This window comes from Emys orbicularis, chromosome 2 (assembly GCF_028017835.1).
Source record: "Emys orbicularis isolate rEmyOrb1 chromosome 2, rEmyOrb1.hap1, whole genome shotgun sequence".
Classification (NCBI taxonomy): domain Eukaryota; kingdom Metazoa; phylum Chordata; order Testudines; family Emydidae; genus Emys; species Emys orbicularis.
The window spans coordinates 114,467,639-114,483,947 of NC_088684.1; positions in this window are offsets into that span (position 1 = coordinate 114,467,639).

The following is a 16,309-nucleotide window of genomic DNA, read 5'->3' on the forward strand; positions in this document are numbered from 1 at the left end:
CAGCTTTCTGGTAATTTTTTCAGGCCTTTGTCCATTGATTTCTTGTCTTACATGTAATCTTATTTATTCCTTTCATTAATATTTATTATTTGTATTATTGTAGCACCTACGGGCCCAAGTCCCAGACAAGGACCCCGTTAATATAGGCACTGTACAAAACCAGTATTCCATTTCTGCTTTTGATATTAAATTTTTCCAAGTTCAGTGCTTTAGCTAGAAGACCAAATTCTGCACTCAGTTACATCAGTGTAAACCCAGAGAAACTCAATGGCACTCATAAGTCAATGCAGTTACTCAGACTGTAAGCTCTTCCAGGCAGGAACTGTCTTTTTATGTATTTGTACAGTGCCAAACAGTGGGGGCCTGCTCCATCACAGAGCGCCTAGGTGCTATTGCAATACAAATAATAAATACTACTACTACCTTGGATTTACACCAGCCTAACTACAAGCAGAGTTTGAACTAGAGGGCTTGATTCTATGCTGAGTTACACCGGCATTAATCAGGAGTAACTCCCTGTACTGCAACTAAGGAGATTATTTAAAATCTTATGAATTTTATGCCACATTTTGGATTCTTTTTATTTGTCTTTTAGGTTTTGAGCCTTTAGAGTGCATGATTTCAATCTTGTCTCTGCAGCCACTAGGGCTAGAAACATTTTTTTTTTTAAATGAAAGCTGAGAGACTCTCAAATGCAGGAGTTGGTCCTTTTAGAAAAACTCCAACTATCACTAGACACATGATAAAATCATGAGAGTTGGGCAACACTGAACTCCAAAGAAGTCAATGCAGTGACACTAGCGTCAAATGAGTAAGCAAGACACAGTCAACCCCACAGTCTCTAACTATGTCAAGTGTCTGTATCAGTCTACGATATCAGAAGCCTTTCCAGCTCTTTGCTATGTACCCAGCTGCTGCGTGGGTAAGTTCATTTCCTTTGCTTGGCAATTTGTATTGTGCTGGGAATTTGCAACCTAGCAAACCAGCTTCAAGGTTGCAGATATGGGTATGTTTAACAAACATCTTACTTAGCATTATGGATACAGGTCTCCAGAGAGGCTTACTTTGATGGGGCATTCAGAAATGACATTTCCACCTGTCAGGTCTCCTTTCCATCATTTGTTAACATTGTCTGTCTGGCACAAACATGCCGAGATACATGCTGAGTTTATATTGTTTCATCCCAGTAGATATTTTCTGTAGATCTGCTTTTGTTTTAGTATTGTACCAGAGGTTCTATAGCTAGCACACACAATCTTCTGGGGCTAAGGGGAAGACTAGCCTGTTCCTCTTCAGCATAAAGTATGCTACTTATTGTTGAACAATAACTGTTGCAGAGGTGGGAAACTGTAAATTTTAATCAATTCTATACATTCCTTTTCCAGGCCATATTCTGTCTAGGTAGTAGCATACAGCAAGATAAATGAAAGGTATTCCCTGCTTAACAAAGGAGACAAATTCAAAGCAATACAGGTGTTATGCCAATGATAATCTATTTAGTAATTTGCAAGTACTTTCTTTAAAAAAAAAAAAATGACAAAAAAAGGCTTTCCTTCATATAAACCCACTTCATTTATAGTGTGGTATAAAAAGGCCAGAGAGCTTAGCCAGTGATGGACTATCAATATTTTGACAAGGGTCACCCACAAAAATTTCCCCCTTTATCCAAGATAAACCCTGTGAGTGTATATGCTGCAGAGACAAAGAGCAAGAGGCTAGAAAAAATATTAATTTGTTCCCCATTTAAACAAACATTCTCACAATCAAGACCCAGGATAGTGGCTAACCCATTTGGCAAACAAAATAAAGGCCTCACAGATTGTAAGCTCTTGGAGGGGAAGAGGGCGGTCTCCTATTACGTGTTTGTATAGAGCTAGCCCTATGGGGTGCTGATCTGGCTTGTGTCCAGAGTCCTGACTGTAATGCATATATTACATAATACATTAATAATAAATGTGCTGAATATATTTAGACTGCCATTCGCATATCACAGTCAAGATGTCAGAGGAGTCTGGAGGTCAACTTACCTGGGAATATTTTGAAAACACATGGCCTTTTGGAACATGCTGGTCCTTTGCAAAGACAAGGGTTGCTCTTCAGAAGTATTTCTATGAATTTCAGCCCTGTCATCTCTGTCTGGGATGATTTAGCAGTCTCCAGACAGGAGAATGAACTCCATCAGAGCACCCCATCCTCCCTTCAGCTTCCGGACAACATTTTAACAAGGAGCTGCTAGGAGCCCCCCGGACTCCACTCCAGCACACTATCAGCCTTGGTTAGAATCTTAAAATCACAGCTCAGCAACGCTCTAATTTGCCCATTGTTCAGGGTCTCCTGCTTTTTAAAAGTTGGATGCTATTATAGCATTTTTCATAAGCAATGACACTGTAGGTGACCTTGATTCATGGCACATTTAAGGTATCTGAGAGCATGGGGGCCAGTTTTCTGTGATTATTTTGTAGAACGCAGCTGGAAGTCCATTTTCTCCAGGGTGTGTGTGCTGGGTTTTTTTGGCAGGTTTGGGGTGTGTGGAGGGCATAATGGATTTTGTTATTTTTCTAGCACTGTTAATTGTTAATTGTTTCAGACCTGCTAGACCTTTTAATGGTTCTGAGATTCAGCATAGAATTTTTGACAGCATTCCTTCAATGAGTCATTAATTTCATTCAGTTTGCTGTTTCTTTTCCTTTTTTCGTTTGCACAGTGAAAATGTTGATTTTTCTCTCCTTGCTCTTTTACCATTTTTTCCAGTGATCCTCTCACCCTTTATGTCACAGTTTCTGGAGAACTCTTGGTAAGCATAGTCTTTCTTTCAAAAACTGATGGTACTTTTTGTGTTTAGTTTTCCTCTGGATTGTAATACGTGAGCTAGTATTATTTTAGTTTCAGAGTAGCAGCCGTGTTAGTCTGTATCCTCAAAAATAACAGGAGTACTTGTGGCACCTTAGAGACTAACAAATTTATTAGAGCATAAGCTTTCGAGGGCTACAACCCACTTCTTCGGATGCATCCGAAGAAGTGGGTTGTAGCCCACGAAAGCTTATGCTCTAATAAATTTGTTAGTCTCTAAGGTGCCACAAGTACTCCTGTTATTATTTTAGTGGGGCAGCACGCCACTCAGGTGCCTATCGATGTGCTTTCAGTTCTTATATTCATTTTCAAACAAACATTCTTCCTCTCTTTGGAAAATGAGCTATCGCCCACCTTCTGTATGTAAGTTTAAATAGGTCCTGTTCCTATAACGTGTGTGGAATGGCTAACAGCCATTGTAATATCTTTGGATTCATCTAAAACCCAACAGTTTTCTCATACAACCAAGCTTTGTTAACAAACTCCACTTTTGGGGGCTTTGTCAAAGTTCTGGAGCCATCTAGGAATCAAAAGGGCATGATCAAATAAAATACTTGAGGTCTATTTACTGAATCACTTTTGGTTAGCTTTTCTCTGGAGACACCAGTCGTACATCTGATGTGGGGGGTGAAAAGTGAACTCTCTCTCCAGAGTATATGTTAAATTTAGGTCTGTCTATACATAGTTTCTTAAGCATTTATGTGGTTATTTTTTTAGGCCAGCCTGGCGTATATAAATGGTGCCCTAGTGTTAAAGTCACCTCCTAGAAGCAGGTAGGTTGGCTGCTGGAGGCTAGTTTTGTGATTGTCTTATAAAAGGGGAAATGTCCTGCTTTGGGAAACATGCTGTTGCTAGGATTATTTTAGCTCCCTATCAGTGTCACATACCTCTTCTCACTGTCATATACACATTCCTCAGCCAGAAAGAACAGGGGGTTTTCATTTAAAATGGACAGGAAAGAAAACACCTGACCCCTCAAGCAAAAATACAAATGAGTTGATAGAAAGAGTTCGCACAGAGGTTCTAAAGTAAATGCCCTGTCCTTTGCAGATAGTCTTTCCAGAATCCTGTTTCTGTTTCATTTAAAAGCCCAGAAATGAAGCTGGTAAAGTCATTAATATTAAATTGTAGAGTCAGGAAATTCTTTAATCCATACACTTAAAATAGGATTAACTAATAATTGGATTTAGAAGAAAGTCAATGATCCAAAATATGAAACATTCAGCAATCCCTATGATAATGCAGAAAATTAACTCTGTCCAGTATTCCCACTTAACGCTTACAGATAATCCCCCATTCAATGCTGCACTGCAGCATATATCTAACCTGAAAAATTCTGATGAAACAGATGTTGGGAATACCATACTTATGTCTTAATTGCTCAAAAGACACCAACATTCCATTTTGGGTAAAGTTGTACCTGTGACAGACCCAGACCAGTGGGATACAGGAGTCTGGTAGAGGGCAAATATACTGGTCACTGATGAGTAGTTTTCTGTTCCCCGAGTGACCAGAGAAGGGGCTGCACTAGAGTAATCAGGAACCTGCTAGAACCAGTTAAGGTGGGCAGGCTAATCAGGGCACCTGGGTTTTAAAAAAGCTCACTTCAGTTTGTGGTGGGAGTGTGAGGAGCTGGGAGCAAGAGGCGCAAGGAGCTGAGAGTGAGAGGGTGTGCTGCTGGAGGACTGAGGAGCACAAGCGTTATCAGACACCAGGAGGAAGGTCCTGTGGTGAGAATAAGGAAGGTGTTGGGAGGAGGCCATGGGGAAGTAGCCCAGGGAGTTGTAGCTGTCATGCAGCTGTTACAGGAGGCACTATAGACAGCTGCAGTCCACAGGGCCCTGGGCTGGAACCCGGAGTAGAGGGCAGGCCCAGGTTCCCCCCAAACCTCCCAATTGACCTGGACTGTGGGTTCTTCCAGAGGGGAAGGTCTCTGGGCTGTTCCCCAACCCACATGGTGAATCTCTGAGGCAAGAAAATCCACCAATAAGCGCAGGACCCACCAAGATAAAGGAGGAACTTTGTCACATACCATTAAACAAATATCCATCACCTTGATTGATCGGTCCTTCAGTCCTCATATAGATTGCGCTGATCACAACACGTCTTCCATTCTTCTCGTATCCTGGTCTTCCTTCTCCATGTGCGGCCATGTTTCGCTGCCATACAACATTGCTGGTAGTACTGTTGATTTGAAGAGGCTGGCACGTGTTGCCTTGTTGATTTTTCCTTGGAGGATATCCTTGATAGAATTGAATGCACACCAACCTGCTTTCTTTCTTCACGAGAGTTCACTTTCCTGATTGTGGCGCATGTTAATTTTTGGCCCAAATAGACATATTACTCAACTTCTTCTATTTGTTCTCCCTTGATTGTTATTTGGGCTTTTGGCAAGGCATCAGACCGCATCAATTTCGTTTTGGAGCGGTTAGTTTTCAGTCCGACTTGGCTGCTTTTTGTGTTGAGTTCTCGCAACATTTTCTGTAATTTGATAGTATTTTCGGTGATCAACACAATATCGTCCACAAATCTGAGATGGTTTCACTGCTTTCCATTGATGTTGCTTCCACCCTTCCAATTCATATGCCTCATTACCATTTTGATGCAGGCTGTGAAGAGTTTCGGTGAAACAGTGTCTCCTTGTTTCACACCTTTCTTAACTGGGATGCGAAGGGGGGTATTAAATAAAGTTATATCTGTATTGCAGTCAGAATTTGCTTCCTTTAATAGTTTGATTTAGTTTGTGTTGATACCCTGCTTTGCAAGAGCTTTCAACACTGCATTAATCTCTACACTGTCTAATGCTTTTTCATAGTCGATGAAGGCAATACATAAAGGGAATTTGTATTCCCTTGAGCATTCCAATAGCTAGTATATAGTGAAAATATGGTCCATTGTGCTGAAATTCCTTTGAAAGTCTGCCTGCTCTCTCGGCTGCTGCTCATCCAGACTCTGAAAGAGTCGGTTTGTTATTATTTTGGTGATCAGCTTGTAAACATGTGAGAACAGGCATATTGGACAATAGTTCTTTATATCTTCACAATCACCCTTCTTGTACAGCAGAATGGTGTTGGACTCCTTCCAGCCAGATGGTATCTTCTGCATTTCCAAGTAACGGCTAAACCTCTGAGCAAAGGTTTCCCAGAGGTCTTGGCCTCTAGCTCTTATCATTTTGATTGTCAGTCCATCTTTACCTGGGGCTTTTCCTTCCTTCATTTGGTGAACTGCATGTTGAACTTTGCTGACAGGGACTGGGAGTATATGCTTGTTGGTCTGTTGAAGTGTTGTTACTGGGACATTTATCTAAGATGCGAACAGTTCGGTGTTGAAATCTTTGCAGACTGCTTCCAACCCTGTTCTGTCAACTACTGGTTTTCTGTCCCTGTTCTTCAGCGCCATTATTGTTGACCTGTACAGTGGCAATTCCCTTTTGCATTTTTTGAGGCTTCTGTGATCTTCAGCCGTCTTTAAGAGCCTTTCATTTTGGTACTTCTCAAAGTCCTCCTTTAGTCTTCTTCTCATCAACATGCAGAGAAGGGAGTACTCAAGTTTGTCACCATCATTTTGCTTCATATTCCTCCACTTCTCTAGCAAGTTCCACATTTCCTCTGAGATTCTTCTCTTCGGTCTTTCTTTCTCAGCTAATTTCATACATTGCCTCAATTTATCAGTGAAGTTTTTATAATCCTCACCGCAGTTATCTATAAGACTCCAGTCTTCCTTGGAAATGTTCACTTTCAAGATGGCCTCATGGAATATTTTTGGCCGCTGTCTCTAATTTGCCATCTGTAGTGCTTTCTTCTCCACCTTTTCATTGAAGTTGAGCCATGCTCTTAGCAAGCGATGGTCACTACCGGTGTTAAATGATGGTACTACTGAGATGTCTTGTACAATGCACTGCTTATCGATCAGAATATAGTCAATCTCTTGTTCTTCACATTGGGCGCGATCCATGTTCACCTCCTCTTGGCCTTCTTCTTAAACCAGGTGTTACCAATGAACATTTCTTTAGTCTCTGCCAGAGTTGCCAGTCGCTCTCCTCCTGGATTCCATTCACCGATGCCATACCTTCCAATGAACTTTTCACCTTCTTTCCCTCTTCCAACTTTGGCGTTGAAATCTCCCATCACAATCGTATATGTGGATTTTTGAGCAAGGGTTTCCTCGAGCTCCTGATAGAATTCTTCCACAGGCCCATTGGAGGAATCGGCTTCATCATCAACAAGGAATGGCCTTCAAAAATCATCTCCTGCAAGTTCAAGTCATCTACACCTCCAACTGAACAAGAACAGTACCCTCAAGATTATTCAGATCTATGCTCCGACATGCACAAGCGAAGATGACGATGTGGAAGAATTCTACAAATACCCATATTTTCCTAAAATAAAAACATTTCCTTCCTCATAAAGGCTCCAATTAAGGAAAGCACTTAATCATGTGCTTACAGCCATGCCTTTTTCAGGACAGGAGTCAAGCACATCCATAACTCTATACACTTGTTTTAATGCTGTCCCAAATAGGCAGTCTTTCCTGAATTTCTCTTCTAGTGTGCAAACTTCAGTTAATATCAAGCTAAGGTGTAAACAATAAGTTGGGAAAGTACATACTGCATATGGTGGCAAAAGCACCTGAAACACGATCCACAGCATGAAATCTAGTGACTGGAATTAAATTAACTCATACCATCACTGCACTAATTATGCAGCATTTTCAGTACATACAAAACAAGGCAACAAACAGGAAACAACAAAGCTAGAGAGTTTTCCTTAGCTGATTTATATGTAGCTGCATACAGGGAGGGATGCCATGTTTTAGCGCAATTGTTTTTCCCCTAAAACTTTTTTTTGTTTTACACTTCCAGGTTAATCTAATTCTCACTCCGAGTGGTAAGCTCTTCAGGAAAGCATGTTTTAATATCAATACATTTCTCCACATCACCATACAAATTCATGGGGGAATTTATGGCTTCTGAAAAGGTTCCAGATTAACAGCTCTGGAGACTCAGAGTAGTCACAGCATCCACAGCAGTGGTCCAAAACTGTCCCACCAATGTCCCTCAGGGTTGAGCTGGAGGAATCATTCTAGAGGCGAAATGTAGTTTGGTTTACATGTTCATTTAGGTCTTTGTTTTTCTGCTGAGAACGCCATTACAATGGTGCCAATTGCTGGTGGTTTGTGACATATGGGTATAGTAGGAGTAAGTGGACCTGTCCACTGGGAGCTGGATTAAGAAAACTCTTGTATAGTCATCAAATAGAAACAGCTTTCAGTCACTTCAAACCTGAACTGGATTTAAATCAATGACCTAGAAGCAAAGTTCACTCTGTGCTAGGCCTTTCCAGTCTCTTGAGGCATCTAGCCATCCATCACTAGTTTCCCCCTATCTAATTCCATCCTCAAAATGATGAGGGGCCAGATCTTCAGCTTGTGTAAATCAGCAGATCTCCACTGACTTATGTCAGCTGAGGATCTGGCCCCAGGGTTCTCTGGTTTATACTGGATGCTGTACAAGGGGAAAGGTTTGCATTCTTACAGATATGTATTTAACTCTTGCTACAGCAGTTCATTTTTGCACATTTTTCTATGGTGCTATTACAGCATTTGTACTCTAATTATCAGATCACTAAGTAAGCATTCTCTCACCCTGTGGGAATGCAGGAAAGGTACAAATGATTCCAACTGAAGAATAATGGGAAAAATCTCGGTTTTAAGTGCTACACAATCAGTTTAAGTCCTGATCTGCTTCGTGTGGTCAAGTGCCTGAAGTAGTTCTCACTAGGACAACAAACCTGTGGTTTTAAGAGAGTTCCTTCATTTCTGGAATAAAGCCCTAAAAACCACAGCCACTTGAAACAAACTCAAGCATAATTAAACTAGAATGTCAGCAGAAGAACACACTGACACATGATGATGATTTCGTATTCATGGAAAAATGGCAAGATAAAGCAGAGCATTTATTAAAATGAAACATCAGTGGAAAGCTGAGATGTTTGGAGATGTTTGAGGCAGTGTTGGGGTTTTTTTTTTTTACTGTGCTGCTCTGATAGTTTGTTTCTAGTATACCAAATCCTTGATGTAGGAGTCTTTTGTCCAATGGACGTTCGTGTGCTAGAATGACATTTTGCACAGTAATGTTATTAAAGAGAGGAGACTGAAGCCTTATCTACTTGAGAAAATTGTACCAAATTTAACTTAACTGGTTTATAGGAACTGGATTAGTTGAATGCAACCTTCTTATGTGCAAAACTCTTATTTCAGCTTAAGAGTGCCTTACTTTGATTTAGCTTAAGTTGGTAAGGAATCAATTCAAGCTACATCAATATAAGGGTCACTTAAATTGAGATAAGAGTATCAACACAAGACAGTTGCATTGATTTAACTAATTCAGTTTACTGTAAGCTCTTTGGGACAGGGACTGTATTTTTGTTCTGTGTTTGTACAGCACCTCGCACTCTGGTTTCCTGATCGATGGCTGGGGCTCCCAGGCACTACCGCAATACACCTCTACCCCGATATAACGCGACCTGATATAACACGAATTCGGATATAACGCAGTAAAGCAGTGCTCCGGGGGGGGCGGGGCTGCGCACTCCGGTGGATCAAAGCAAGTTTGATATAACGCGGTAAGATTTTTTGGCTCCCGAGGACAGCATTATATCGGGGTAGAGGTGTACAACTAATAAATAAATGATAATGATCCAATTTAGCTAACTCTGTATAATTTTCATTTGTAGACAAGGCCAAAGAAGGAAGCAGACCAGTCTTCCCTTCATTTATATTTGCAGCTTTCAGGACCAGAACCTGCAATGAGTACAGTGCACACTCAAAACTCACATCACCATTTATGGGAGTTGGACAAGTATAAGGGCTGCAGGACTTGGCTTTAATACACGACATGTCACATCTCCCACTCCTGAAATTAGTTAAATGTGGCTTTTTAATTAACTTTAATATACTTTAGTTTGTTCATAATAAATAAATAAGAGATACAAAGTAACAGCATAAAAATCAATCAAACAAGTTAGCAGAGTGACACTGTTCTACAACTACATCCAGTCTCCTTTCAGTGCTGGGTTTAGTCTCCATTGCAACCCTAGCTGTGACTGCTGCCAATTAACAAGTCTCTCTGGGGGCTGTGTAATACAATGTATTTCCTGTCAGTGCAATCACCGATGATTCAAGAAACCACCAGTAAAGACAACACTAATAGCTACAGCCACCTGAAACCACGCACACACCTCAGCACCCAAACAGCAGAACACCCACACACTCACAGGCTGCTCACCTCTACCACAATCTTGATCCTGAACTCAGAATTGTTTAGATGGAAATAACAAAATATGCCAGGTTAAAATAAAAGTATGCCTTTCAGGAAGATATTTTCTTTCACTGAACTCAGAGTTGTACATTTGATTGAGATGCTGATGAATTGGGAGTGTGCTTTGTGCAAAGTTATACGCTAAATATGAAACGGAGTAGAAATTAGGAGTCTGTGGGTGTGTGTTAGGGTGGTAAGACCTGTGAGTTGGGAGTCATTATGGATGATAAATTTGCCTTCACTGGTTATGTCACTGTTTTTTAGTAACCGCATTAATACGGAAAGCACTTGAGTATCTTAAGGTTTGTGGGTTTTCCATCATTTTTCAAGGTGTTAGTTTGAATTTTCCTCTCCCTCTGAGGAACTGGGCTCCTGGTAACCGAGGGTATGTTTACACTGAAATTAGACACCTTCTGCAGGGCTTGGGTTACGGGGCTGTTTAGTTGCGGTGTAGACAATTTAGCTCAGGCTGCAGCCTGAGCTCTAGGACTCTCCCACCTTGTAGGGTCCTACAGCCCAGACTGAAGGCTGACCGCAAAAGTCTACACGGCAATTAAATAGCCCTTAATACAGGCCCTGCGAGCCTGAGTCAACTGGCGCAGGCCAGCAGCAGGTTGTGAATTACAACGTAGACATGCCCTAAGGCACCCGGCTTTACAGGCAAAAGGGATGTCCCAACAAAATATTTTAAAAAAAATTTCTAAGGGATTCCTAAAAATATTCTGTTACATAAGTGGCACACAGATTACACGATGGTATTGTGTAGGGATAAAATTTTATTAGAGTAAGTTTGGAATGGCGAGCATTACTCAGTTGTCAGCTACAGGTGGGAGCTGCAGGTGTTCAGCACCTCTGGAAAACAGCCCACTAAATATAGATTTAGGTGCCTAATGTTAGGCACCTGCATTTTCAAATTTGGGCCATTTTTTTGTTTGTGTTTCCATCACCACACTGTTTCTACAGGTCAAAATGATGCTTCGTTCTTTTTGAGTTAGGTTGTAATTCATACTTTATGATGTTATCCTGTCACTCGGTACTTCATGTTGCACAGATGAAAGTCAAAGCAGGCGGCTGTACAGCAATTGTTCTTTTTTACTGCAATTATAATAAATGCTGCAGAGAAGAACATTGCTGATCAATAGTGGAGTGCTAGTGCTCTCCCTAGCCATTGGGCTTAGCTTTTCCTCTGTCCAAGCAACAGGCTTAGCATACAAATGTGACACAATTCTCTGCTAGAAAAAATCATTTTGAAATGTGTCACAGTAGAATGTTGGGGTCCTGAAATACAGTTACTCCATGTTGCTTGACAGCTTCCTGCAACGTGTCAAAGAGGCAATATATTTGCAACCGTCTGACTCTAAGGCTCCCCAGTGATACATAGAGCTATTTTTTAACCATTAGGATAAGTGAAAAATAGTAGCATTTCTAGGATTTCTAGTAGGTACTATTCATGAGTCCGCTATTAGTTCTATATGACACTATTTGATTTCATTTCTCAGTGCCACAATATATCAAGGTTCATGAAAGTATTTCTTTACCTCCTCAGATTTAAAAACAAACAAGCAAATTCAACACCCCTCCCGCCCCCCCCCCCCCTTGACTTGCTGGGAGTAAAAGAGACTACCTATAAAGATTTAAGGAAAAGATTTTCTATTAGGATGTGGCTATGGTACACTGTAGATATATTGAATTAACAATATATTTTTATTTATAAGGTGCTCATATTTGAAGGCCAATAGGCTCCTAAAAAGTAGGTACAAGAATTAGAAAAAGGTGACAATTTAATATGAACTGATCTCTTATGTTTTCTATAAAAATCCTGCCTTCCCCAAATGCACACAACTCAAGAAAACCTGACATCTTAGCTGTGATGTCCCTTTCGTATGACTCCAAAAAACAAGAGAGCTAAGAACACACTGACATATTGTTGATGCCTTACCTGTCTATTATTCTTTGTCTGACTTGTCTATTTAGCACAATATTCAGATTATTAGTCATGTGGAGTGACACCTTACCAGGAAACCTATGCTAACTTGGAGGTGAGGAAGCAGTTCCTCCTCAATATCATTTCTCAGAGTCCAGCTCGGACACAGTCTGGGCACTTTCGGTATGTCTGCACTGCAATCAAAGGTGTAACTGCAGCATGTGAAGACATACCTGAGCTAGCTTTGACTTAGCTGGCTTGAATAATAATAGCAATGAAGCTGTGACAGCACCAGTTGTACAAACCCGCCTAATACCCTGGGTATGTACTATAGTGGCTATCCTGTGCTGCCACAGCTTCATTGCTAGCATTATTCGAGTCAGCTAGATAGAAGCTAACTCAGGTATATAATTGAACTTAAACTCAGCAAGTAATTTGGTGAAATTAGTCCCCTTGGAATTGGTTCAACTACAGACTTAAGGTAAAGCAGACTAAGGAGAATAGATCTTTCCATCCAACTAATATTGCCAATTTGTGAAATGGAAGTCTTTTTAATTGGCAAAACGTACTCACATTCTGATTTGTATCCTCTCTGCTGCTCCACTAGCTTTTATTTTAGTCAAATAGAAAGGACAAAGTGTTTTCACCGAAGAGAGAGAAAGATTTGGATTAAGGAGGTAGGAGGAAGAGGTAGAAAAGAGTTTGCATTGCTTGTTAAGAGAAGCACATAAAACCAAAAATCACCACCATACTTTGCACTAATTAATACTCTTTGGAAATCTTAGGCTAGATGCCAGTAACAAGAGGACTTATCTACATTGGCCAATGTTACAAAAATAACAGTTAAAATTCCCACCATTGCCATCACTGATTCAACTTTGCATGTGATACACTGGTAAAAAAAACAAAACAAAACAAAAAAACAGCCTGGTGCCCGATCAACAGTTGTGCTCCCACCTCTGATACGGACTAGAGGAACAAAACTGGCAGCAGCAACAGTGAGAAATGACAAAACATGACAAGCATAGACAAGAATTTCGTGTGTGCAGATGCTGAACTAACCTCTCACCCTAAGAGGTGGTTCCTCCAGGCTAGGATTGAAACATATTGGCACAGAACTGCAGGTAAGCATTCCCCGCTGCTGTCTGTGCTGTTATACCTAATCTATGGATAAATAAAGAGCTTAAATATTCAGAGCTGTCAAGCTTGCATCTTTCATTAGCATGAAATTCACTTAAAAATACAACAGTTTACCATTAATGTTCTTTCAGGTTCCATTAAGACTGGGTTACAACTGTTTCCTTTATTGTAGGTTTCATAACATAATTCATATAGAAACCAAAGCTCCAGTATCTACATTAGCAGTGTCACAATAAGGTCAGAAAGTAATTTACAACTCTTTCTTTTTTAGCGTTTTCGACATGTAATAAGTATTCTCATAATATGAAAATGATTTGGGTGTGGAGGAAAGAGACTAGAGCTGTTGGAAACTTTTTGATTAAACATTTCTTTATCAAACTGCAGTTTCATTGACACAAACATTTCAAAAAGACAAATTGATTTGGATGGCAGTTTCAATGAGGCAGTTTCTCAGGTCCAGGGTGGACTTTCTGGAGAGCGAGCGTGCAAGCCTGCCTGACCATTTCGATCAGAATATGGACATTTTGACAAAATTTCAGTTTGTGGAAACATTTGAAAGGTTTTAATTCAATTAGGGAAGGAAAAGAAAAGTTTGAAACCTCAAAAGTTGTCAGAGGGAATTGTCACCTTCCAGCCAGCTCTATAAAAGATCTTGGGTGAAATTCTGGCCCTACTGAAATCAATGTGAGTTTTGCCATTGACTTCAGTAGAACTAGAATTTCACCCCTTAGTTTGATATGTGCAGACCCTGGTATTTTAAACTTTACTTGACAAAAGCAAGCAACATAAAGGAATCTAAGTACTTAATTATCTTTTAAAATTTTTTAAGTTAGTTGAGTGCTGGTGAAAAGTAACAAATTGACAGCCCTAGAAATTGAAGACGACGAAGTAATCCTTAGAACATGTATAGCATGGGCAGTGGCAGTGTATGGCTCTGATCCTGCAAAGACTTATGCATATGCTTAACTTTACATATATGAGTAACCCCATGGACACCAAGGAAGAAAGATAATCTTGTGGCTAATGCAGCGGGTTGGGATTCAGGATGTCTGACTTCAATTCCTGGTTCTGCCAGAGACTTCCTGCTAGAATTTGAGCTAATCACTTAGGCCCAGATATTTCAAGGTATTAAAGTGTTGCTGCACTGTGTTTCAATGCTTAACTGATGTAGGAGCCTAAATGTCATTTTCAAAAGGGTTGTAGATACTTTAGAGTCAAAATCCCATTGAAAAGCTGAGCACAGGAATGCCTAAATACCTTAACAAATCTGGGCCCTGATCTCCGTGCCTCAGTTCCCCAACCATAAAATGGGAATAATAGCACTTCCTTTCTCCCACCCTTTTTCTATCTTGTCTACTTATGGGGCAGGGACTGTTGTTTCCACTATATGTTCACTCAGAACCTAGCATAGTGGGGCTCTGATCTTGGTTTGGGTATCTACGTGCTACTGGAATGCCAATGATTAACAATGATAGTCAGGGCCGGCTCTAACTTTTTTGCCACCCCAGGCAAAAAAGAAGAGCGCCGCCCCCCCCCCCCCGCGAGCGCCATGCAGCCGAACCCCCCCCCCCGCAGTGAGCGCCGCCGAAATCCCCGCCCCCCCGAGGACCACGCCGCCCGAAGCCCCGCCCACCAGAGCGCCGCGCCGCCCGAAGCCCCCGCCCCCCCTCCGAGCGCCGCACCAAGCCCCGACCCCTCTGAGCGCCGTACCGCGCCAGCCCCCGCCCCCCCTCCGAGCACTGCCCCCAGCCCCCGCCCCCTCCGAGCGCCGTGCCACGCCCAGCCCCTGCCCCCCCCAGCACTGCACCAGGCTCCGCCCCCCCTCCGAGCACCAAGCCCCCGCCCCCCCCGAGCGCCGTGCCAGCCCCCGTCCCCCCTCCGAACGCCGTGCCATGCCAGCCCCTGCCCCCTCTCCGAGCGCCAAGCCCCCGCCCCCCCCGAGCGCTGTGCCACGCCAGCCCCCACCCTCCCTCCGAGCACCGCGCCCAGCTCCCGCCCCCCTCCGAGCGTCGTGTCACGCCAGCCCCCGCCCCCCCAGCGCAGCTCCGCGCCAGCCCCCGCCCCCCCTCCGAGCGCCAAGCCCCCGCTCCCCCTCCGAGTGCCGTGCCGCGCCAGCCCCCACCCCCCCAGCACCGCGCCAGCCCCTGCCCCCCTCCGAGCGCCGTGCCGCGCTGCGCCAGCCCCTGCCCCCCCTCCGAGTGCCAAGCCCCCGCCCCCCCGAGCGCCGTGCCACACCAGCCCCTGCCCCCCTCCAAGCGCCGTGCCACGCCAGCCCCTGCCCCCCCTCCGAGCATCGCGCCAAGCTGCTGCCCCCCTCCGAGCGCCGCGCCAAGCTCCCGCCCCCCCTCCGAGCGCCGCGCCGCCTGAAGCCCCGCCCCCCCGAGCGCCGCGCCGCGGAAACAAAAAAAAACCCTCCAGCGCTGCCCCGACGAACCAATAAATAAATAAATAAACAAAAACCCGAGCGTCGCCTCACCCCAAGGTGCCGCCCCAAGCACGTGCTTGGTCGGCTGGTGCCTGGAGCCGGCCCTGATGATAGTGCCAACTGTAATAGTGGTTTTCCACATAAGATTCTGTCTTTGATGTCATGCCGCCATCTACATATCATGACCAGATTTAGCCATAAGGGTATTAGTGCTCTGATTCTGGTATTGGTGAGGCCTAATACCAAAACACATGGAAATGGAGCCAGTGCATACATACAATTTTCATACTTACATTATTTAAAACCCAGACTGGATTAAGGAACAAGTTACCATTTTTAAAATGAGCACTAAGTATTTGACTAGAGAAACTGATTCTCCTAAAATGAAAAACGTCTCCAGAGATATTTTAATGAATGGGTTTAACTTCCATGATCCAGGGAGCCATTTGTCAACTGCCATGTCGCAAACTAACTCCTATAAAAGAATAGCTTGAAATTTTACTCCTGTGACATTTTCTAAAATTAAAGTATTTCTTCATGGCAAGAGCTTCCAGATATTAATGAACAGTTGAATAGCTAGCAATAAAATAATAATTTGAGACAAATCTAAGTCTTCTAACAATCTAACTTGTCATAAGGAACTACCAAATGA